Here is a 26,108-nt window from a genome sequence, read left to right as displayed (position 1 = left end):
AGTAGGTTCTTTGAAAAATCTTGGGTCCAGCCGTTGTGGGTGATCTCCAAATAAGTATATATTGTATATATGTTCTAAAGAAAGCTGCTTGAAATACACTGGCAATTCACAGCCATTTTTAATAGTATAGAATTTGTTCTTACCCCCCCAAGGAAATGCAGCTCAATAATACGGTTTCACACACTTTAATACAGTGCTAATACAGAAGATGGCTTCTGATGTCTAACCTTTGTTCAACTTTATATGGGGTGTGAAGTGGAATAGGGGGTGTCACACATTAGGTGTTGTGTATGCCTAAATTTAGGACTGCATTCATTTCTAACGTATATATAAAAAAAAATCAGTGGTTGCAGAACTGCAACTAAATGTGGCCCCTACATGGCCTATAAAAGCTGCTAAATCAGTCCTCTTCTAAACTCCACATGTCTGTGGCATTTAGTTTATTACCTTTAGGAGAGTGCTAGTTTAGATGTAAATCTCAGGCCTTTGGGCAAGTTGTTTATTTTACAATAAGCCTTTGTGTGTTACAAAATATGTCATGGACTGAATTAGCCCTCCTACGCATGTAGAACAATCTGTTTCAGCTCATTCTCATTTGAACTCGGCTTCAGCACTGCACTGCTGGAATGTAGCACATCACTGCTAGTAGAATGTATGTGTGCAAAATGAAAGTGTATATTTCCCCTTTAATAAGAGCTTCTAGAGAAGAAATCATATTAGATGCCGGGCTGATGGAATTTACTAGTGGTTCTCTGTGTTCCTCTTTCTAAAGATATGGTAACGCTTGTTGATTTCATGCTGCAGTCTGTGTTTGGCTGCCATTGTGCATGAGCACAAGTCTGTTATAGTAACTGAGTCACCGGTTGTCCAAATTTGGGCATTAACGCACATTGTGACATTTTCTCAGGTGACGCATAGCTTGTTCATTGAGAAAGAGGGATGCGAATTCCGCAACCATGGTGCTTGTTAGTGCTCTCAGCCTATGGCAGGCCAGTGATTCTGTCATCTTAAAGGAAAACAATACCTTTATGCCACAGGTATTTTTTTTTTTATTACATTTTGCCTTTAATCGTCAAAAGAATGATGTGCAAAGAGAATGAGTAGTGTGACTGAACAGATTCTTCTGTGGTGTGTCTCATTAGACGTGACAGACCCTACTGGCTGCCTGTCACTGTGTCACTGTGCCAAACCTGATTAAGTAAAAACAGAGCATCTCCACAAAGAATCTATTCTGTCTTTTCATGAAATAGAAATGGTTGCACAGTGAGTGCTTTCCCTTCCAGCCTTCTTAGATATTGCCATGGCTGTAGCTTTAAACGAGTGTAAGATGAGGACACAGAGAGCCTAGCAACAGCACATCCCATGTTGGGGGAAGGTGTGCAGTTCTGTACTGGTTCTGCCCATCCCTCTAATGTCTATACTACATGGCCTTGCTTCTCTTCAACAATCTGCATCTCTCATTTGCCGGGGATGATTGGAGTGGTAGTTGAATAAGTGTTAGGCCACAAGCTGAAGAATCATTGTAAACAATGGAGTGTGAAAATGTACTAGATCTACAGTGTCCTTATTTATCTTTGATCCACCTTTATTAAATGACACTGAAAGATCGGACTCTGAATCACACACTTGCACACAGCAGCCTTTTGTGGACGCAAACACTAAAAGGAACGAATAACTAGCACAAAAATATGAATGAATAATTATGAAACCTGACTTATTACAGTAGGTAGCTTTATAACACTTTGTCTCTGTCTCTTGGACAAAATACATGCTTAATTATTTTACCTTGTTTTCCCTAGATGCCATGATGATGTTAATAATTTCTCTATACAAGGCAACCGTCTTCCAGCACGTTATTAATATTCTGAGTGGTGCACGTAGAGATGTGTTTACCTTCAAATACCTTCTAGCTTAAAGTGGAGAAATAGCAGCACTCCCACCTTATAGAAATAAAACCGCCTTTATTGTTTCTCCACTTTAAGTTAATAATTTGTTTTGCAGATTCAGTCTTTCATAGGGCTCCATGTAAACAAAGATATATATATATATATATATATATATATATATATATATATATATATATATATATATATATATATATATATATATATATATATATATATATATATATATATATATATTGCTAGAATCCATGGAACTATTCCCGCATTTATTCTGGAAAGATATAGAGGGTATGAGGCCCTGCCTAAGCACTTATAAATGCTGGGCTCTGTACTTTATACTCCAGGGTAGGCTTGTCCTTTTATTCACACACACATCTGCGTGTTTCTTATTATTTTCTTTTTAAAGCTCCAGCTTAAAAGCACCTGGGGATCTCCAACATGTGGTTGAGTGTCCTTGTGTTACAGGGAAAATACGTCCTCTTTGTAAGTTTATCATCCACAATAGGTTACAGCATACTTTCTGCACAGATCTCAATATGCTAGTAGGTATTAATACAAGCAAAATGTTAGCAGTCACTGCTGGATTGCTTGCCTTGGCAGACTGCAGAAACACCTAAAAGTCAAAATTAGACTTTCAGGTTCATTCGTGTTATATGAATGGTGCCATTTATTTGCAACCCTAGAATGTCCAAGGCTGAATCTTCCTTCTGGTGGCACTCACTCATCTCTGGATATACATTCCATGCAACAGTTGGGTTGTGTGTGTTTGTGTGGGGGATGTTAGAAAGGTTTACATGATTCCCTGTGTATGTCATTCAGGCAGAGTGTATCCATGCTTTTGGAATTTAGCATTTGGCTATGACATACATCCCAATTGTAAATGACCCAGAAAAGCACACAGCAGAAAGGTAGCAAGAGAAAGGTTGGCCTAGCTTATTTTATTGTACACTACATGGCAGCACAGACACCAGTGCAATTAGCATCACAATTTAATACTCAGCCCTGTAGCATCAGCTTATATTATGATTCAATCTCATTTTCTGTTTGATAATTTGCGATGACCCCTAAGCTTAGCTTCTCAACAGCTGCTCAGAGGATGTGTCACAGACGCTTTCCAAGATGGTGACCCCCTGTGACAAGTTTGAAGTCCTGGATCATTGCTGCTATTGACAAGCTGAAACTTTACACTGCTACAAGAAGTTCAGTATATAAAACACGTCATTTTTAGTCATAATAATTTTTAGGATATACTTCTCCTTTAAAGCAGTGTTTTTCAAATTGTTTTCATAGAGGCCTCACAGCAAACACCTGAGCCCCACCTATTAGAATCATCACTGCTGAGATAACACTTTGAATTGCAGGTGCATGTAAATAAAATACATGGTTCCATTGCCTCCATAGAAAGAGGTTTAGGGGTGGGGATTTATGTGAATGATGAACAATCTCTGTTATGCACTGCGTAAATATGTTGGTGCTTTATAGATAAAGGATAATAAATAGCAAAACCAGTTGGATTGCAGTATTTTGGCTGCTTAGAATTGCGAAGTGAGACTCGCATATGTCAGTTGTCACATATGAGGTTTAGGTTCTGTAACACCAATACCACTTCTGGGTCATTCCCACATGTATGTAATTGACAGAATCAGATTTATGAAACAACATGTGCAGCTTTTCAGCAGTTTGAGGAGGAATCTCCGAGAGGGCTTAAAAAGCTGCACCTGCAGTTTTAAGTAACTGAAATCCTCTGAGCAACGATAGTAACTTATACATGTGACTTTTATAATGTGACATGAGGGGGGATTTGCATTCCAGCAATTTTCTCTATTATATGCCATTCTGAAATGTCTGAGATAAAATTACTGCATGATAAGTCATAAATCTGCCTAAAATAAATCCCAGTATGCATCTTTTAACTGCTCAGTTGGATTTCAAGGTTCTGCTAGCTAAAAGCAAAATGATTGTGCAATACAGTGATTAGCAGGACAATTAGAGCATCGGAGACGGGGCTTTTAGCAGCTGTATCAGCAAATTACTTTCCTCCCTTTCTACTCAATTTGTGTATAAGACAATAGAAGGGGTCTGAACACACACCCTGCAGATTGATCTGAGTTTCACAGTTCTACAGATTTGCTGCAGATTTGTTCTGAAACAGCAATTTAGATTTACAGTAGCATATTGGCATACTTTTTTTTACTTAATATAATTACTAAGAGATTGGCTCAAATTCACACTTAAGGGCTATTCCACACGGGGAGATAGCGACGCGTTTGCGGTCGCCGCGACCAGCGCAGGCGACAGTTTTGTATGGGCGCCTATGTAAAAACGCCTGTGCTAACCACACGAGGCGATGCGCTTTTCAACAGTCGCCTGAAAATGCCTCGCCAGGCTTTTTCAGGCGACTGTTGAAAAGCGCATCGCCTCGTGTGGTTAGCACAGGCGTTTTTACATAGGCGCCCATACAAAACTGTCGCCTGCGCCGGTCGCGGCGACTGTCGCGGCGCTTTGTCGCCGCGACCGCAAACGCGTCGCTATCTCCCCGTGTGGACTAGCCCTAAAGTGTGGTCTGTGCAGTCTAGAGGTTTCCTTTCAAGCCTAGGTACACTGCAAGGATTTGCCTGAATGTTTCGACCAAACTAGTCCATCTCAGCCGAGCAGGGGATATAGTGGATAATGTACCCCCTACTGTAATTTATAAACATATAATGTCACGAGTTGTGTGACCATATAAAAGCATGAGGCCGGCGTCCAATTTGGGCGTGCCGTCGTTCAATTTGAATTGAACGGCTTCAAATTCGGATGCGTGGCGTCAAATTCGGCAGCCAGGGACCCCTGTTATAAACGGCACGTCAGAACGCAACGTTTATAAGGATATAATTTACAATCTGGTCCCATAGGGAAATGACCAGACTGTAGATTATATAGTGAATAAAGTACCCCCTTTTGTAAAATATAAGGATATTATAAGTTAACGAGGAGTTTCATGACCATATAAAAACACGAGGCCGAAGGCCGAGTATTTTTATACAGGTCATGGAACTCCAAATTAACTTCAAATATCCTCATATTTTGCAACTGGGGGTACTTTATTTATTATAATACACAAGTTTTAGGGAGTCATGTGACAGAAATTACATCAGAACTCACCGTTTATAACCAATGACATCAGAACTCACCGTTTATAAGGATATAATTTACAAGGTATTCATGGCTTTTGTGTATTTGATATCAATAAACTCTATTAACTGTATGGGTGTAATATAAAGTGAATTATTGACCTTGAGAGAGACCTGACTGTGGTACCTATACAGTAAGTGGGCATGCATGTATGCCTTACATGATTATGTTGGCAAAATTGGTTGTCAGGTGGTTATGTAAATTGAAATACTTAAGACTTCTGAATGATCAGAACGTAGGTCCAAATAACTCGATGACTAAGGCATTGGCAGATCATAGAACGGAAAGAAGCCACTGTTTCTGTTCAGATCCACTGATCTGGGCCTAAATCGAATAAGCAGATGAGTACTGCTTGGCTACCTATATAGCTGGCCATATCTGACTAATCGCTATCTGCCTGTTAACCTGTCGTCTGACCTTGACACTTTGGTTTTAAACATTAGGAACTCTGCAATCCTCCCCTCAGGGTAAGGCAAACTCGACTACAAGAGGTGATGCTCTTTAAAAGTGATTTGCTTCTACATTGACGCTATGTAAAAAGTTTTATTTTGCTTAAAGAGGTCGTTCACATTTGAAATAACTTTTAGTATGTTGGTTTTCATTTTTTATTATTTGTGGTTTTTGAGTTATTTAGCTATTTATTCAGCAGCTCTCCACTTACCAAATTACCCTCGCAACCATGAATTGATTTGAATAAGAGACAGGAATATGAATAGGAGAGGACCTGAATAGAAAGATGAGTAATAAAAAGTAGTAATAACAATACATTTTGTATTTGTTTTTAGATGGGGTCAATGACCCCCATTTGAAAGCTGGAAAGAGTGAGAAGAAGGCAAATAATGCAAAAAACTTTATATAAAAAAGGAAGACCAATTTAAAAGCTGCTTAGAATTGGCCTTTCTATAACATACTAAAAGTTAATTTAAAGGTGTGTTTGTTATAGCTCATTCCAAATGTGCAGCTGTTAATGGGAGAGCTGTGCGCAAAAGATGCCTATTGTGGTTAGTCCTGGCTGTGTGATGTGCAGGATGTGGGAATGGCTTCGGAATAATGGTCGGAGTATTGTAATGTGAGGAGTGTGAAGCTGCCTCTTACTTTCCCAATGAGAGAATAATGTTCCCTCTTGAAAAACATATTATTGTGTATATAGTTATGTGCCTAAAGCAAGCAAACAGTGGTCACGGATATTTCCATGCAGGTCTATCTGTTTGAATCTGTTGCTTTTCATAGTCAGTGCTCTTACGCCTTTTACAAACACCCTTATTCCATTACTCTATTATAACAGAGAATTAATTTGCTTTCCATTAAAGTCTGCAAATTGCCAGTGCTTTATTATCTTTGTCACTGTAATAGTGAATAGCAGAATTATGTCTCTTGTTGTTTTATGCTGAATCCACCCATGTCTGTAGTGGTATAAACAACAGTTGTCCAGTATACAAATAGTTTTATAGAGATGCGACTTTGAACATGCAGGTAGCTGAAATATATATAGTATATGCTTAATGAACACACAAACCATGTACCGGTATATCCTGTAAATGATATCGTAAAAAAACAGTAATGTAATTTCTGTAACATAATTTACTTGTATTGTGGCGTTTAATGACTTGTATAAAAAGCACAGTGACTTATAATATACCGGTACCTATATTTTATACTAGGGGGTTTATTATAACGGTATGTGACCTGTTGATGAATGCTTAGGACCTGGGGGTTTCCGCATAAGGGATCTTAAGTCTACTAAATATGATTTAAACATGAAATAAACCCAATTGGATTATTTTGGCTCCAGTGAGGTTTAATTATATATATATATAAACAGTACCTTGTACTTGAACTCAACTAATATATATATATATATATATATATATATATTAGTTGAGTTCAAGTACAAGGTACTGTTTCTTTATTACAAACATATAACCTATATTAAAGTATATATTAAAGTATTATTAATCTATATATATATATAGATGATCTTAGGGTAAGCCAAAATGTTAGACTGTAGCTCTGCAATAAAATATTTTAATTCATTTTAAAAAGTCTTGTGAGTGCGAATCTCTTTGGAATTGAAGTGGATAAAGTCGTTGATACTGCACCCAGGCACATGAATCATTTTTCAAGTGCCAGCTTTTATACATACACACACACACATTTATTACATGTGGAGATAAGACTCTTTGGGGCAGATTAACATATGGTCGAATATCGAGGGTTAATTAACCCTTTGATATTCGACTGCCGAATGTAAATCCTTCGACTTCGAATATCGAAGTCGAAGGATTTACCTCAAATAGTTCGAACGAAAAATCCATCGATCGAAAGATTTTTCTTCGACCAAAAAATTGTTAGAAAGCCTATGGGGACCTTCCCTAACATTGCACCTTGGTAGGTTTTATGTGGCGAAGTAGGTGGTTGAAGTTTTTTTTAAAGAGACAGTACTTTGACTATCGAATGGTCGAATATTCGAACGATTTTTAGTTCGAATTGTTTCATTCGAAGTCGTGGTCGAAGTAGCCAATTCGATGGTCGGAATAGCCAAAAAAAAATTCGAAATTCAAAGTTTTTTTTATTCTATTCCTTCACTTGAGCAAAGTAAATGTGCCCCTTTATGTTTGCAAACTGATACCATACTTATTGCAGAGTATTTTCTTTTTGGTAATTAATAATTCCCTTACATACTGAAATTAGTGTGGTTAGCATTTGTGGGGTGGCTGCATCTGTGTTTTGTTTTTTAGGTTGTGTTGGGCCTGAAAGGCCTGATAGATTCCTTTCAAGATGGGAGTTGCTTGGGAAGGCATCAGCATGTGGAAGGAGAGATAGCAAGGCAGCTTTATCACTGTATGGTAGCACCAGACACTGTTGGAGTGGACAAATATCCCAGTGTATAAGGGCATATGATTTACATAGAAGTCTATGCTGTGCTTTGGAGCTAGGCTCTCTGTAGAAATCAAAGCAGGTTTGGTTTTCACACCTGAATTATGCATGGCCAATTCTTGCCAGAACCTAGGCTAAGAAAGCAGGCAAGAAACTGGATACTTCTCATTTGTGTTCTAAAGCTTCACAGCTTGTGCTTTAGCTGCAGTTTTGTGATTGAAGTAATAGTGATGGGGCAAACCTTGGGCCACACTTTTTGAGGCCTGTGCTATCCCTAAAAGAATTAAACAACATTAAATGTTGTTGTCTTTGGCATCCAGTGCAATATATGATTTTATTTCACTGATCTCCGCTGTAAGGCACCTTATAACACTGCCCACAGCTATATATGGGCTATGAGCAAGTTGCCCTTTTAAAATTCAGTTTTTTTTTTAAATGTGCAGAATTTCTATTTTGCATTATTATCTCTAACATGATGTATTCTCTGCTGCACATATTCACATTTAACTGCCAGTATTTCATTTCTATAGGATTGACTTTGTAAGTACTAACTAAGGGTTATTACACTATGCCATTACCTTGTGCTTCATAAAATATTCCACCACTTGTACAGGTGGTTTTTGAACTTATAAATAGAAATTCAGTGTACCCGAGGGCAGAAGGTACAGGTTGTTATAAACGATTGTGCTTTTACTGGCATTATGTGTTGCAGCTGTAAAGTCTCTGTGCCATGTCTTTGGCCCTGCACAGAATGCGTTGGTTTTGTTCCTCTATATTACTTTGCAGTGAGTAATGTGGAGACAGGAAGGTTTTTTGGAATTCACAAGTGTTGATTCCCCTGCACAACCAGCTGCTGGTTTGTTTCATAAAGGAAAGTGTCAGGGCCAGGAATTCTGTGAGATCCAACTGTTGTGCAGAGAAAACCTAACTGTGTGCCGAGCTTTATATAGCTGTACTCATACAGGCTTGAGAACAGCGACTCAGCTCTGTACGATGTGTCTAGTTATTTTTAGCTTGGTTTAATCAAACACCATTCACTTGGATGGATGGTCAATTACTCTCAATAAATATTTAACTCTGCGTTCACTGCACACTGGTGGGTTCTTATGCACCCTCAGCCAAAATGTTTTGTCCAAATATATTCCAGAGTTCCTTAGGTAGGCAGCAGAGGAACTCAGTAGTATAAATTAAAATGGAATTGTATTATCCATATGCATTGGTTTAGTTTAGTGCCTACTGCACATTCCATACTTCCATCCTCCGTCCTAGGGTTTGAATGTATTGGGTGAGTTTGTAGGTGCAGCACCAAGGAATCCAGGAGGTAGAAAAATTAAAAATATAAACCTTTATTCAAGCATTTGAAGCTTGAGGAAGTGGCGAGAGCCATGAAACGCGTTGAGTGAACAGCCCTTTGTTTAGTGTGGGGCATGTTTTTTCCTACTACCATTTTAAAATGCTTGAATAAAGGTTTATATTTTTAATTTTTCTACCTCCTGGATTCCTTGGTGCTGCACCTACAAACTCACTCTCTCTTTGGAAGCAACCGTTGGGATCTTCGGTTTTGTGACATGCACAGGTGAATCCTAGTACCTGGTAAGTGCTCCCACTATTTTTTGCAAGTTTTGAATGTATTGGGCATGAACTGACCTTTTACGTATTGGGTAAGGGTTGGGGCAGACGGGCAGATTCCGGGAGATTTAGTCGTCTGGTGACTAAGCGCCTCTTCTGTAGAGTGACAATCTCCCCGAACTGCGGCGCTTCGATTTCCGAAGTCGCCCGAAGTTTCCTCGTGAGGCGACTTTGGAAATCGAAGTTCCGCGAGTGCATTAGCGCAGGCAGTTCTTCATTCAAGCAGATGGAAGGCAGTTCCGGGAGATTTGTCACCTCGCAGAAGAGGCGATTAGTCACCAGACGACTAAATCTCCCCGAATCTGCCTATCTGCGCCAACCCTAAAAGTGAAATTGATGCTTATTTGAAGGAGATGTATTTGTAAAATGCTTTCACAGTATGTGCATAAGAAAGTCTCATATCTCACGTAGACAAACATACTGTGTAGTGCTCTTTTGTAGAAGGTCACTAAGCCTGTATCAGTTGAGGCGGTGGTATGGATAGTCCCATAGTGTAGGGCCACATGACAGATTTTGAGAAGCCGCTTCCCCTTTGCTTCACTTCAGCTGTGCTGCCTGCACCCTGAATATGCAGTGGATTTCATTGCCGAGAAGTGAGATTTTGCATTTCATGGTGAAATCCATTTCACCTGCAGTGCTGCAGAAGAAGACAAACAGTTGGGCAGTGGAATCTCCACCTGCTGAGAATCCCCTACTTTGACGATCTGTTATTTAGTCTATCTGACATGTTAGAAGATTTATGTTGGCTAATGATAAAATCTCTGCATATATATCTGACGTTATCAATGGGTGACTAACCTACTATGTGTCGGACATAACTTTGTACAATTGCTGTCTTGGCCAGAACATTGTCCAATTTGTTTTTTTTTTTTTTTACTACTTTATTTAACTTGAATTGTTAGTTGAAGGTCAGAAGATTGCAACAAACGATCGACTGTCGGACATGAGGATAAAATTTGCACGACTATGTCGAGCTTTAGTGCGCATGTATTGTCTGAGCTGCCATGTTTACATACACGCAATATATGTCAGATAGTTTAAAGAGGAGAAATCATGGTAAATGTGAATGGGTTGTTGTTCATGCCAATAGGTTGTTCATATTAGGACTGATACTTTAGGAAAGAATAATTGGTTCATGTTACCATTAGATTTATGGGCTGGGGATAGTATTAAAGCACTGGATGGTATAATGATATCATGGCTCACCCCAACCTCCCTTCCCATGTGGAACAACCCATCAACTTTTGTGTTGAGGAGGCCCAGATTTGAAAACTGCTTCCTTCTTGTTTGTTTCTAACTGCACCTCTGGGACTGGAAAGGATATCTATATCGATTTTAGGACAAATCAGCTCTGTAGATCAGACGTAACACCATTAATAGTCATTGCATTCTGTTAGCACTCAAGAAACTGCAGTATAATTATCCATCCAAAGTCAATGGCAGCACTACTTTATGCATTACTCAACCCAGGTTTATCTCAACTGACTCTTTTGTCTTATTGCTCCCTGTAGATGTAGCTTTGTAGGAGGGCATGTTGCCATGTCTGAGATGAGTGCAGGGTGTGCTGTGATAGATGTTGCATTTAGAATGCTAGAAGCAATTTTGTGTTCTGGTAAGACGGGGGTAAATATACAGAGGAACATGACTTCTCCCTCAAAAAGCATGATTTTTAGATATTAGTACCAGGAAATAACAATGAACTAGAAATTAGTACACAATGTTCTGTCCCATGTCCTGAAAATACCTTTTTTTTTTTTTACGTCATGAAAGCACAGGACGCAGTGTGATGGTGTAATAAGGTCAGCAAAGCTGCTTGCTAGACTTTGTGTTAGTGGGACTTTACTTACCGCCCTTTCCCTCTCTTCTTTACTCAAACTCTAGGTGTTTACCTGTTTGCCCTTATGTACTCAATAAACCTGTTGTTCTGAAAAGAAGCCAAAGAGATACCCTGGACTTCCATAGATTATGCGCAGTTCTTATAGATATAGTTGTAGAAACATTTATTTTATTGCTATTCAAAATTGAAAAAGAATAAACTTGTTTATGTATGTCATTTCAGATTAAATCACCGTTAACTGATTTTAGGAAAGCACTGCATTATAGCAATCCTTATAACCATTTGTTGGAATACCAGGTTTACCAAGAAGGCTTTTTGTTAGCTTAATTTCAACCCTCTGATATATGTACAGTATGTCAAATAATGTCATTTATAAATTGTACCTGTTATAAAAGTACTTTTGCTTGTGACCTACTATATTTTATTGAACTTCCCTATTTTACAAATCACAGAGATTGTACAACACAATACATTCAGACACACACACACACACACACACACACACACACACACAATTTTTTTAAAAGAGCCAATTACTTTATGTTTTTGGAGTGCAGAGGCAAAACATTGTACTCAAAGGCAACCCACCAAGCTCTGGGAGGATATACATACTCTGTTCAGAGAGTGCCCTGACTGTAATTGAACCTTGTACAAGGAAGAACAGAGTAATCTTTACAATGCCAAAAGCTTTTCTTGAGCTGTTCAATATGAACCCTTATGGTCTGTGGTTGAGAACTGAAAGTTCACTGCACAAAGAGGAAATGCAAATCTGAAACCTCATGTCTCTTCTGATAATAACCTCATAACCGCAAACCAGCACAAACCGAAACAATGGCACATCAACTCACCTGATGCGTCTAGTAATAAACTCGGTTTTGATTGGACATTAAGGGGCAGATTTATTAAGGGTCAATTGTAAATTCGAATTTTCGAGTTGGGTTTTTGGTCAAAACTCACAAATTTGAGTTGGGAATAATCCAAACTCAAATTCAATTTGAGGTTTATCATACCTGGTCCCTGAAAACAACTCAAATTTGACTATTCGCCACCTAAAACCTGCAGTGTTCATGTAGAAATCAATGGCAGAGGTCCAGTAACCCGTTTGAAGATGTTAATAGCCTTCCTGAGTGACATTCAAGTTTTTTTCTGAGAACATTCGAGTTTAATTGAATTTGATACGAATTCAGTTCAAGTTTTCAGGTTGGTAATATTCATTCGAGTTTTACACATTCAAGTTTTTTTCTTAAATAACCTCCCATTCGAGTTGTGAGTATATTTAGATTTATTAGAGTAAAAAAAATCACATAAACTCGAAACTCTACCTTTGATAAATCTGCCCCTAAGTCATAGGTGCTGGTGCTAAGGGGCACTGATTGTTCTGTGAATGTGTGTGTCAGTGCTAATGATACACAAATGAGCCTTATTGAGCCATATATGCAGTGCAGCTCAAAATCCATTACCATAGCTGACTAAAGCTGGCCATAGATGTAAAGATTTTTAAAAGATCCGATCTCGGAACGATCGTACAAATTGTCCGTCAACTAAAAAGACCAATTTGCCAGGAAAACAAAGGGTAGCTGCCTGCTTGGCCCTGCAAACATAGATAGATTGCACTAGGACCAACAAAGATTTTTTAACCTGCCCGACTAATTTTCTGACAGATTTCGTCCGAAAAATCGTAAGATGTACGATCGTTCGAATCCCACTAACTTTTAGAAGGATTGGTCGGACTTTGGTAAAATCAGTAGTTTGGCAAGAAAACCTTTGCATTTATGGGAAGCTTTAGAGTGAAAAGTATCGGGAGTTTTATGCAGACAAATTTTTTCCACCTGGTTTCCAGCTTTGTTCAGGGTTAAACCTGGAACAGCCCTTTGTATGTTCCTATTAACACTTTTACTTATAGCTTAATACTTGTTAGCAATGTATCCATATAAAATCTTATTTTTTTAATATTGTATTTCTCATTTACTGGGATTAATGTCCATTTATTATCTTCAACCCCATAAAAACATTTTGCATTTCCACCTGTTTAGGGCTGTAGTATGATTAACCTGTAAAGCAGCATTGTGTGTTTTTATTGCTGCCAGTATCACCAGTGCACACCTTCTATATAGCACACTGCTCTGGGATGTAATGTACATGCCCAGTTTAGTGAAAGCACATCAGGCATAGGGAGAGGAACAAGAATGTGAGTGGGTGATATTGAGTCAATAACTTATACTCAGTGGGCCTGTTGTATATATATGGGATCTCTATAGTCCCTCTATAAGTCCCTAATAAACATATATTTTTGTTCTTATGCAGATTGTACCGTGTGCATCAGCCAACCTAGCAATATGGCAATGCCCCTTCCAAATTAAAATATGCAGTGAAGAATTTTTTTGTGCGCACAGTAAGCGGTTTACTGATAATTAGCTGGACTATATAAATGATATACAATATAAAATATTAAAAGCACTGTGTATATAAAATATTTAATATTTCTTCTGCACATTTCTTAGTTGCACAGTCAAGCAGTTTGTATTTGCTTGCCTTCAAGATAGGAGAGCCTTCTGGAAAAGAAGAGCTGCCAGTTTCTTTTCTTATCTATACAGTGTGACAGAAACGCCTTTGTGTTTATGTTCAGTTGCAGCATAATTGCATTTGTTAAACCACGTTTTTTCACCCTAATGCTAATTAAATGGGTTTAATTGAATGCTGTTTTGACTCCCCGACCCCTTCTCTTCCCTAAGTCTAAGGAAGAGATTTGTGTTCCAAGATGGGTCAGGGGTCACTGGAGGCAGCTGCACAAAACAACAGAAATTAAAGCTTCTCTGGGAGAATAATTTAAAGGGGGAGTAAAGTCTAAAATAGAATAAGGCTAGAAATGCTGTATTTTGTATACTAAACATGAACTTACTGCACCAAAAGCCTAATCAAACAAATGATTTATGCTTTCAAAGTTGACCACAAGGGTCACCATCTTGTAACTTTGTTAAACATCTTTGCAAGACCAAGACTGTGCACATGCTCAGTGTCATCTGGGCTGCTTAGGGATCGTCATAAATGATCAAAACAGCACAAGTCAAATAATATCTGCCAGAAGCCGATACAGCAAGACTGATTAATAATCAGAATATACAGACTGCATGGGTCCTGTGTTGTCATGTAATCTAATGTGGATTTTATAGTTATTGTATTGTTTAATAAAAACTTTCTCCAACTCTGCAGAACCAGTGGCTGCAGCAAAATAATCCTCTCCGCAGCTGGAGTTGGAAACAGTAAAGGGGATGTAAAGGCAACAATAAAAATCCAATACAAATCTCTACAAGGTTGCTGACTGCTTTACAGGGAAACAAACAAAGCTGCTTGAGTTCTGCATGGCTGGGAAGTAAGGCGGGGGCTCTCCCTTCTGTTCATAAGTATGATTGTTTCCCTGCAGAGCAGTTAGGGACCGTCTGGCAATTCCTATCCACAGCAGTAAATGAAGGGAGAATTTCACTGCATACAGTCATGTTTCTTATAAAAACGGTAGACTTTGTTTAATTAAAAAATATTGGAGGTTTCTTTTTCATTATAGAAAGTAAAATTGGGATTTTATTTTTTTGCCTTTACATGCCCTTTAAGGTAAATACAAAAGTGTCATATAAGCTAAGAGCTTTTTACTGGATTCACTGAAGAGGAGTTGAACCCTTGCAGCCTGGTGTAGTGGTACCTGCTGGCAGTGACTGACTAGTAGCCCTAAAGTCTGCTGTACGGTCCCTCTGACTATTTTTGAATATATACCTATATATGACAGTTCCCTAGTTTTAAAGAATAACAAATCCCACTCTCTGCTTTTTTTTTTTTTTAATTCAAAAGCACTGAAATTCCAAATTTTCTCCGGGAACTCAGATTAGGTTTGTGAGTCATCCTGACGACCCACAAACTGTTAAGAATTAATGATGTACCTTATTTGAATCACTGTGGAAACCTCTTTACGGATCACGGAGACCTACCATTGGGCTTTTACTTGGTCATTGCAGGACATCCTACCATGATACTGCTACTGCCATATTTCACTTTAGTTTTTGGTTATGATTAGGAATTTCATCTTTCAGCAGGAAAATGATACACTCAAGGTAAAAAAAAGATTTGGGGTCCTTCAAGAGCAAAAAAGCTAATTCTTATTTAATTGACATCTAACCTATTGTTATCTAAACTGAACATGCTGGGGCAAATCTGCATGGAAAAAATTTACCAAAATCACTGCAGAATTAAGTGCACTGCTGGTATATATTCATTCCAGCTATTCAAAATAATGCTCATACAAACCACACAAACCTCTGTCATTTTTAATTCGTTTGAAAGTGAAGATTTATTCTGTGTTTATTGAGAAATACTTCCTTCTCTTTTTTATGTTTCCGGAGGAAAGCCCTTTGTTTCTCTGATGACATATCTGATTTTGTCCAAAGATATCAGGCAATCAAAAGATTTCACAGACCATGAGAACCTGTAGCAAATACAACTGCACAGCACCACTTTGCACATTTGTTTCTGCCATGGTTTTTATATTTTCTAATAATGATGTCACATACTAACTCCAGACTTACCGTAACTATTCCATATGGAATAGTTGGCTGTGTATCTACAGTGTTAGAGACCAGGAAAGTATGAAAGCATACTCTATTAAATATATAATGTATTTAAATAATATATATGTGTGTGTTTTAGTAGTATAGAAAATTTATTTAGGCACTGCTTCTGTGGATATGGGATTTTTGTGGGGCTTTGGTTTCTGCTGCCCAGATTTATGGGATAAATGAGAAATCCAGAGGTCATTATTAGGAGTGCAAACTAGTAACTGTTCCAAAGCATTAGGAGGGGCTTTAAATTGGCTTAGGGCCACCTTCTTTGTGCTCTGTATGTTAGGATGCAAAGCTGAAGGCTCCAGACTACAGTGAATTTTGTCTGTTCATAGAGCATTGAAGAAGTGGACTTTGGCACATTTAGGTATCTACTAGGGATGCACCAAGTCTTTCATTTTAGGACTGTCATCTGCTCCACATAACATTTAGCTGAATTATTATTGCATGTGCATAGCTGAGCAAAATTTAAAAAAATGCATCAACTCTGAGCAAAATAATAATGTTATGTTTTGTTGACCAGAGATTAAGGGGCGAAGTGAATTTTCGAATTCAAAAACTTTGAATTTCAAAGTAATTTTTGGGTACTTCGACCATCGAATAGGCCAAAATTTGATTCGAATTGAAAAAAACTTGACTTTGAAAAACAAAGTACTGTCTCTTTAAAAAACTTCGACTTTGACACTTTGCCACCTTAAACCTGCAGAATTGGTGTTGCCTGACTTTAAAGAACTAAAGCCTGAAAATTCCATATTTTATATAATGAACTTATTGCATCAGCCTAAAGTTTCAGCTTCTCAATAACAGCAATGATCCAGGACTTCAAACTTGTCACAGGGGGTCACCATCTTGGAAAGTGTCTGCGACACTCACATGCTCAGTGGGCTCTGAGCAGCTGTTCAGAAGCAAAGCTTAGGGGCCGTGGCAAATTATCAAGCAAAAAATGAGGTTGGCCTGTAATATAAGCTGATGCTACAGACCTGATTATTGATGCTAGTTGCACTGGTTTCTGTGCTGCCATGTAGTAACTATCCGTATCAACTTTATATTGTGACATGTATATTCTATGTGTAGTGTATATTGTGAATGGGTCCCTAAGCTCAGTAAGAGAAAGCAGCACAGAGCATGTGCAGTAATTCAGCAGAAAAGAAGATGGGGAGCTACTGGGGCATCTTTGGAGACACAGATCTTCCGTGCTAAAGGGTTGTGGTTGCCTTGGGCTGGTACAGAAGCCCAAAACATAATGTACAACATTTCCAGCCTAAGAAACCCATACTAGAAAAAACCCCTACCCTGCGTAGACCAACCTCCCTCCTCCCCCACAGCCCCAACTGCCCCCGGGGCAAATATCCCTAATGTTTTACTTACCCTCTGTGCAGATCTGGCATCGGGAGTTAACAGGTGCCATCTTCTTTTTTCGGTCTTCTTCGGAAATTGAGCGGAGTTTCGGCGCATGCGCGGTTGGAGTAAATTTCCGGTCACAAACGAAATTTACAAACAAAATGTGCATGTGCTGAAAGTCTCAAAATTTTTCTGAAATTCTATTAGGGGTGGGCAAAAGAGGCAGCTGCCTAGAGAGCAACGATTGGGGGGCGCTGGGCAGCTACCTCTACTGCCTACCCCTAGACCAGACTCAACTGGCATTGAATGCGAGTGAACGCCGTTCAGCACCACCACGCATGCGCGAACGCTGCTCGGCGTCACCGTGCACAGGTGAATGCTGCTCAGTGTCGCAATGTATGCACGGAAGTACGCTGCGTCACCTCGCATGTGCGAACGCGCACGATGGAGGAAGTGAGGGCGACTGCGAGGTGGCTGACTGCGTTGCCTAGGGTGCCCAGCTGGCCTGGCCCGCCTCTGCATGTAGCATGTTGCTCGCTTTTCTCTGCCAGCATTTTGAACACAGATAAAGCCAGAGATGCCAGTATCTGCTCCGAGTAAAGGTGGCCATACACGGGCAGATAAAGCTGCCGATATCGGTCTTTGGACCGATTTGACAGCTTATCTGCCCGTGTATGGGGGCTTCCGACGGGTCATCCCGATCGATATCTGGCAACGATATCGATCGGGAAGGTTGGATTTTTACCCGTCGGAGCCGCTTGGCGCATCGTAATTCGGTATGGCCAAACGCTCGAATTACCCCCGATATAGCCACGCAGTTTAGTGGCATATCGGGGAAAGATCCGCTCGTTTGGCGATGTCGCCAAACGAGCGGATCTTTAAGTCTATGGCCACCTTAACTCCACACAGACCAATGTCAGGCCTGTCAATGGAGCTACAGGAGCATGCTCATGAAAGTGGATCTGCTTTCCTTTGCTTGTGTACAAAAAGCAGAGAAGCAGACAATCCTCTATGTGTGCAGTTTCCCCAAGGGTTCATATTTGGTTTAGCTGAAATCGGAGAAAAATCATAGGAGTCTGCTTAACCAGGACTGTATCCTGGATTTGGTGCATGCCTTTACACATTCTCAGAACTGTGCCAAAAATTACCACTCTAAAAAAAAAAAAGGGTACCGAAAAGGAAATAGGTCAGCAGAATTGAGGGTAGTTTTGTGTCTGGTTAACTATATGGACAATTAAAGCAAGGTTCAGAAGACTGTACCATTACTATTAGTGCAAATCTTGTACACTGTGCCAGCGGATTTGTGGTGCTGTCACTAACACAGTACCGGATTTCACAGGACTAGGTGTGTGATGGGTTCCTTTCAGTGCACAATCCCTGTTTCTCATGATACTTGGATGTCTGGGAACAGCTGCTAAAAGCATTTTGGACATTCTTTATGTAAATGATCCTTGGAAGTCACAACAGTTTGTTTCCTCGTGCTTACAATAAAATTCCATTGCCCCACTTGATGATTTGAATTGGAGATGGCACAGAGGGGAATACTTGCCCAAGAACGTGATCTGGCATAATTAAGAGACTACTTGTAGATTTTAACACTTGTTGATTGAAGATTGAACAGGTTCTGTCTATTTTGGTGCCATGTGGGCTTTTCACTACTTGTTTGAGATTTACATCAAACTTTTAAATTATTATTATTTGAATATCATCTAGTGCAGCGATGACCATTCTTATGATGCTCCAGCTGTCCTAAAACTACAAGTCCATGTCTCGTTTGGCAGCATGTTCTGCCTGGAGGCTTCTGGGATTTGTAGTTGAGTGTCCCTACAAAACCATATCCTTTTCTCATCTGTTATCACTTTGTGTTCTGTCCTCCATATATGTTTTCTCCATTCCTTTCTCATTTATTTTTACATTCTGTATTTTTCATCTTTATATTACTTCATTTTTTGCTTTCCCAGTTCTATCAGCCTTTGTTATTATGTTTTTTTTTCTTATTGTTGTTTGGAAACTTTTTATTCCCAGATCATACCTTTCCCTCCTTTCTCCCACCCCTCTGTTGTACTGTTCCTTTTTTGACTGCTTGTGTTTCTGCAAATAGATTTCTGTAGCAGAAATTGATCCTCTTCATTTCATTAATAATAAAAGTGTGAAGCCCAGATGCAAAGATCAGCAGGTCTGAAGTAAGTAATGATAGTGCGGCTTTATAAATAACTGCACATGATTGGACCACACTTGTTGACTTGTACAGGATCAATCTTATTTGTTGCTGTCCATTGATTTAGGGACTGGGCATGCACATAGCAGCCTCCTTAAAGTTTCGTACGCTCTGACACTGCATTTACATTTGTATTTTGTAGGGATGCACTGAATCCACTATTTTGGATTTGGTCGAAACCCCGAATCCTTTGCAAAAGATTCGGCCGAATACCGAACCAAATTCTAATTTGTGTCCAGTGTGTGGGTGACCAAATTTGACAGGATCCACTCTGAGGAGATTTCCACGTGTATGGCCAAGTTTACTTGCATTTGCCAGAAAAGTGGTAAAACAAAATTAGGAGTGGGAAGGGGAAAACCGTTTTTACTTCCTTGTTTTCTGAGAAAAAGTCACGCAATTTCCCTCCCCGCCCCTGCATATGAAAATTAGGATTTGGATTCGGTTCGGCCAGGCAGAAGGATTCGGCCGAATCTGAATCCTGCTGAAAAAGGCAGAATCCCGAACTGAATCATGGATTCGGTGCATCCCTAGTATTTTGCAAATATTGCAGCTATATGGTGGATACATGTGATGACTTAATTTAAGGGATTTTTTTGTTGCACTAAGCTGGGGAAAGGGTTAAAGACTGAATCGCTGACCCTGTGAAATATATGTGGTACCCTGTAACAGGCTGAATGCTTAATGCAGCAAAAAGCGCTGGGGAGTAGGAAAGCTAGATATCACCAGTACAGTAGTTCAGTAAAATTAAATGCTTGGATGGATAGCTCTTTAAAGGAACAGTTCAGTGTAAAAATAAAATCTAGGTAAATAGGCTGTGCAAAATAAATAATTAAATTAAATATTTCTAATATAGTTAGTAAGAACAAGAACTCTAATCAGCTCATGCGCACACGAGCTGCAATTCGCGCATGCGCACTCTAAGCCGGCACTGCGACTGGACGGCTTGCCTAGGGCGCCTGGCTAGCGCGGCCCGACTCTGCAGCCTTTATACGTTATACTTTATTTCATTTTTGGCTAACTATATTAGAAACATTTATTATTTTGCACAGCCTATCTATTTAGCCAGTTTTTATTTTTACACTGAACAATTCCTTTAAATTATATATTCCTTTAGGACCTTTCATATTTTTAGATAAATTTGGATTGCACACTTGTAAAGCAATGAATAGTTTTCCATTTATAATGATGGATACGTGTTTTGTGTTGGAAAAGTCACTGAGGTAAGTTGGCTTGGCCATTCCAGAGCAAGACAGCATCTTATCGGCCCTTGTCTGACCAATATCTGTATGAAATTTGGTCAGATATATATATATTAGAAAGGTAGAATGATGGGATCAGCCTAATTTTACCCAGTGTGTGGGTGACCAAATGTGGCAGAGATCCACTCTGAGGAGATTTCCATGTGTATGGCCAAGTTTACTTTGATGTAGAAAATTCAACCAAGATATTATTTTGAGTGGTTCTAAATGAGCTGCTGAGTGTGTTCTACCCTACTGGTAACCCCACAGATACCATGTGCTGCTGATGTTAGAATGGCAGTGGAGAGAGCCTGGTGCTCATTGTATAAAGCAAACAATGTGTGAATGAGTGATGTATTTGTAGTGGGCATATGAGAGCGCTGTGTGTACATTGCAGATGAATGTCCAATAAATCCTCAACAGCAACAGCACTTTGCTACTCATTCACCCAGAAAATGCCTGTGTCAACTGGATTTACAGGGATTGCCAGAAATGAGTCAAATCTCTCTCTCATCCCCAAATTATTATTTTCCTGGACTGTCTGGCAAACAAATCTACATTTTGCATTTACTTTTTCATATGTGCTGAATTAAATGAATGGCATTGGGACTAGAGTAGGTCATGTCTGTGCTTGAGAGAATTTAAGGTATATTCAAATCTTGGGCATTTCATCAGTTTGGTGAGTGTCACCCATGTTTCTTTATTTCCGCCTATTATGTTATTATGGCAAAAGGATATGGTTCCTGCCAAACAGCCATTGTGCTTTAGCAGAGAACTTTGTAACTTTGTTTGTCAAAATGCCCCAAATCATCTACCACTTCCAAATGCATAGGAAACCAGCAGTGCCTTAAAAATGGCCAATGAGATAAAAACAATTTCTATTTTTATCACTAGGGTATATATATACATATATACAAACAAACACCAGTATCAAGGGCCCTGCTTTATCTCATAGTATGTATAACCGACATTTCTGTCCCATATATACTGTGTGTATGTATATACATACACACATATACACACTCGCATACATACATACATACATACATACATACATACATACATACATACATACATACATACATACATACATATTGTGTGTGTATATGTGTGTGTGTTCGAAAGTGCAATCAAGTAACTATTATTTCTTTACACCCAGACAATTCTATATAATGTATAGATATAGGTCTGCAGCTGGATATCCTTGACTGATACAGTGTGAGTACCACACTGTGAAGGGCACAGCATTTATGAACACATTATGTGTAGACTGTTGCAGGACTGTTAATGGTCATGATTTGCAAAGTTAAGATTTTGAAACCGTAACATGTTAGAGAAGTTATGTTCCGTGGTCTCAACAATTCCCTTTTATTGGACAGCTGAAGGAAAATTTTAAATGTATATTGCAGCCTCACTTGCAGAAAATATATTTTACTTTTAAATTATTTAGTGTGATCTAAGCAGTGATATATATATTTGTGTTTGAGTGATTTAGTTTTTTGTTTGGTAGCTCTCCTGTTTGGAATTTCTGTTGCTCTCAGGTTGCTATTGTCCATTTTACCCTAGCAACCAGGTGTTGGAATGAAAGGCTGGCAGATGAATATGAGATGACCATAACATTGTAGTCTCATAAATAGTTTTTTGGCTGTTGTTCACTTTATAGCTGGAAAGAAGCAGAAGAGGAAAGTGGCCAAGTCATTCATAATCAATGGAAAACCAATACAAAGTGATTAGTTGCTAAGAATATGACATTTTACATAACATACTAAAAGTTATTTTAAAGCCAGATGTCCTTTACATTTCCAAATTGACGCCTTGCAGGTTTTCCTCACTGACCTCTGCTGTTCTTACCCATTTAGCTGTTCATTCACTAATGACTGCTGTCTTGGTTTACCCCCCCAGCTTTGCCTTTTGTATCCATGGTAACAGCCTTCCTTTTGCAGATATAAGCCTTTTTTGTTCTTGGCCTTCCTATTACTAATTTAAACCTTTTCTTTTTCCCCACGGTTAACTCTTACCCCACTTGCTTCATTTACATGCACAAGTAGTTATCACTGTAATGATACTCTGGAAAGAGGTAGTAGATTACATAGCAGGGCAATGGGAACAAGTACATACAATTAAGAAAAAAAGGTCTCTGCTTTCCAATTTGTATAAATACATTAGGTACAGTAATATCTTTAAAGGGGTTTTTCACCTTCAAACAACGGGGGGGGGGGTCGCCCTGTAAACTTCTAAATTGATACATTTAGTTGATATATTTCTTATCTTTGTCCCTGCTGACCAGAATCTCTGGGTTTCATTACAGGCAGCTGTTAGAATTGATACAATAGTTGTTAATACTCCAGAGATGCTGCTGAGAAATGTATCCACTAAATGTTGCAAAATTATAACAGTTTTGAGTCTGCACCTGAATTACTGAGCTGTCAGACTGAAACACCAGAGAACAGAACATTCAACTTTAAACTTAGATTTTGGAAAAACAGTAAAAAAAAAAAATTTTTACAGAAGGTAATTGAAAAAAAAGTCTTTATTTCTGGTTAACAATCTGAAAACAAATGAACTGAAAAAAGTTTTGGAAGGTGAACAACCCATTTTATGCCCATTTCACTATAATTTAAGGCTGGTACATCTGGTGCTTTGATAACCACTACTTTCTCCAACCAAAACGCTGTATTCTGGCACTGAGGACCAGGAGCTGGTGAGAGCACTTGGAAGAGGACACATTCAGAGAATATAATGAACACTCTAAACGGTATTCTGCTTTCAGTGTGACAAAGTCCTGCTAGCCCCACGTGGAATCCAAGTTCTCCAATCAGAACCGTAGTACTTGTATCCTCTACCTGTGCTGCAGCTGGATGTGTATCTAGAGTGTCTGCACTAAACTGCAGCTAGATGTGTGTCTTCTGTCTGACCTAAACTGCAGTAGCTGTGGTCTCACTGGCAGTCTGGGACCCTACACGCTCAGTACTCATCCACCTTAACTACAAATTTTGGTTGCCGGCACAAATGCCTTTGTATTTACATACACTGTTGTTAAAAAAAATAATACATAAATGTCTTTCTGTTGTGCAGGATGTTTGCATAAAACCTGTGATGGTTTTCGTGTGTGTGAGTGTATCTGCGGCAGACAGAAACTTACATCTTGGCTGAAATTTATATAGTTTGTTGAAAATACAGGTATGGGATCTATTATCTAAAAAAGTTCTAAAATATAACAATAGCAGTTCCCATAGTTTCTTCTTTGCTTTGTCTCTAAAATAATAACATAGTTCTTTGTACGTGATTGTTTCTAAGCTAACATGAATCCATGTTAATTGTAAAATAATCCGTCTGGGTTTTAATGCTTAAATGTTTTAAGTAAGATTATAGACTGATCCCTTATCCGGCACAACCCCAGAAGTGATAGATCCTATACCTCAACTGGTACATCTGCCAAACTGCATTTTGCGTGTAAGGTTTTCTCTCTGTAAAACAGTGTGCATTGCTTAGTGAATTCTGTTCCTTTAACAGTGTCAAATCCTTATGTCAGGAAACCAGAATTTTATAATCTTGCTCAGAACAATAACTACAGAATGGATGCTATTCTCTTGAGGCATTCTTTGGTTTCTTTGTTTCCACACCCCAAGTATTAAATTCATCTACAGGGATGGTTTGCCATGATCATTCTCTCCTTCTTCAATATTGAGTAGGCATGGGAAAGTCATTATTGCAAGTAGCCTGTTGCTGTTACCGTCGGTGCCTAATGTTGAAAAGGATTATAAGAGCCCGTCACTGCTGTTTTGTTGCTGATACTTTCTGATCTGATATGTTTGCACTGCTTCCTGGCTGTGGGTAGTGCTCAAGGCAGGATTTCTGGTGGAAGGGTAGCAGGTTAATGCAACATTCCTGTGCTAAAAAACAAAAGAAATGTAATTCTAAGCAACTTTCTAATACACATTGATTATATTTCGGCCCCCTTGCTGTTCTCTGTGCTTTTTTAAAGAATTGCTGCAGAAGCCAGGACACTGAGGGGCAGAATTATAAAGGCTTGAGTAAAAAAATGGAATTTCGAGCTATTTTTGTGTACTTTGACTAGGGAATAGTCCAAATTCTATTCGAATTAACAAGGAGACAAGGATAATTTTCTGTTTAAACAATAAGCTACAGTATATGCTATAAGCTAAATACATGTGCGATTAAATACAGTTGTAAAAATATGGCATATTTTTGTAAAAATTTTAAGTTGACAGTCTTTTTTATATGAATCATTTGGGCTTGAGGACTCAGTGGTGTGCCTGATGTGTGTGTGTGTGTGTGCCTGATGTGTGTGTGTGTGTGTGTGCCTGATGTGTGTGCAGATCGATGTGAGAATAAAATAAAACCTGCATTGTATACCAGGAGGAATTTGGGATATTTGTGGAATAGCAGGCAGATATTCCATTTAGGGGGACTGTATAAGCCTGCGGCTGTTTGGCCATAGATCTGTGCTTGAAATTTGTCCAAGAGACCCTTCATAAAGGCTCCTCTGTGTGAGATATTACTTAAGAGAAAGCAGATTTCCTCTGCTCATGGTTCGCTTAAAGAGACAAGAAATTGCCTTTTGAATTGGGGGTCCGTATCGGAAGATACGATTAAACAAGCCAACTTTTACGTTTTTGAGGTGCACACACACTTTGTGAAATCAGTGTAAATTGGATATTACTAAAACAAACTTCCTGATTAATTGCAAGATATTTTATCATCTCACTGGTTAATATGATTGGCTGCTGTTGTCTCGTTTTTATTTTGGTGCTTTTGAAAGTTGTAGCATGTGGATAGCAGGGGCAGACTACTACATTCCTTCATATATGGCAATACTTTCTCTAATGTGCAGTACATGCTTCCTTTTTATTTTTAATAGAAACTGCCACTGATAAAAGATTTATTGGTTGTGAACACGATCATCTTGTGACATTTCTATCAAATATGATTATACGTAAAATGACATGTATTTAACTATATAAGTATAAGGCTATTATATTGTGGTATTATATTGTAGCAAAACCTGTCCTGCTGGTTTGAAAGCAGAATGATCAGATTAAACGGTTTGACCTTTTCTGTACTCATCATATAATTGCTTCGCTTTTGCATTGAAATGGGACACAGCATCCTTCTGGTGACACTACGTATTAACTTTGCTATTCCTGTTGGCTCTCACTATACACAAGCAGCCTACCTGAAGTGAGCATTGTGCTATAATAATCTGTATCAGCACTCCAGTGTTATCTCACAAGGCATGTTTGGTTATTGCAGTCTTCTTACTTA

The 26,108-nt window shown here is 38.8% G+C and overlaps 1 protein-coding gene across 4 annotated transcripts in view; it reads left to right on the top strand.

Annotated features, from left to right (window-relative positions):
- LOC108703035 (arf-GAP with GTPase, ANK repeat and PH domain-containing protein 1-like) overlaps positions 1–26,108 on the top strand; it is a 255,703-nt gene that overhangs the window by 21,572 nt on the left and 208,023 nt on the right. The window lies entirely within an intron of this gene.

This window comes from Xenopus laevis, chromosome 9_10S, assembly GCF_017654675.1.
Source record: "Xenopus laevis strain J_2021 chromosome 9_10S, Xenopus_laevis_v10.1, whole genome shotgun sequence".
Lineage (NCBI taxonomy): Eukaryota > Metazoa > Chordata > Amphibia > Anura > Pipidae > Xenopus > Xenopus laevis.
The sequence above is the reverse complement of the archived record's forward strand: the minus strand, read 5'-3'. Positions and strand labels throughout refer to the sequence as shown.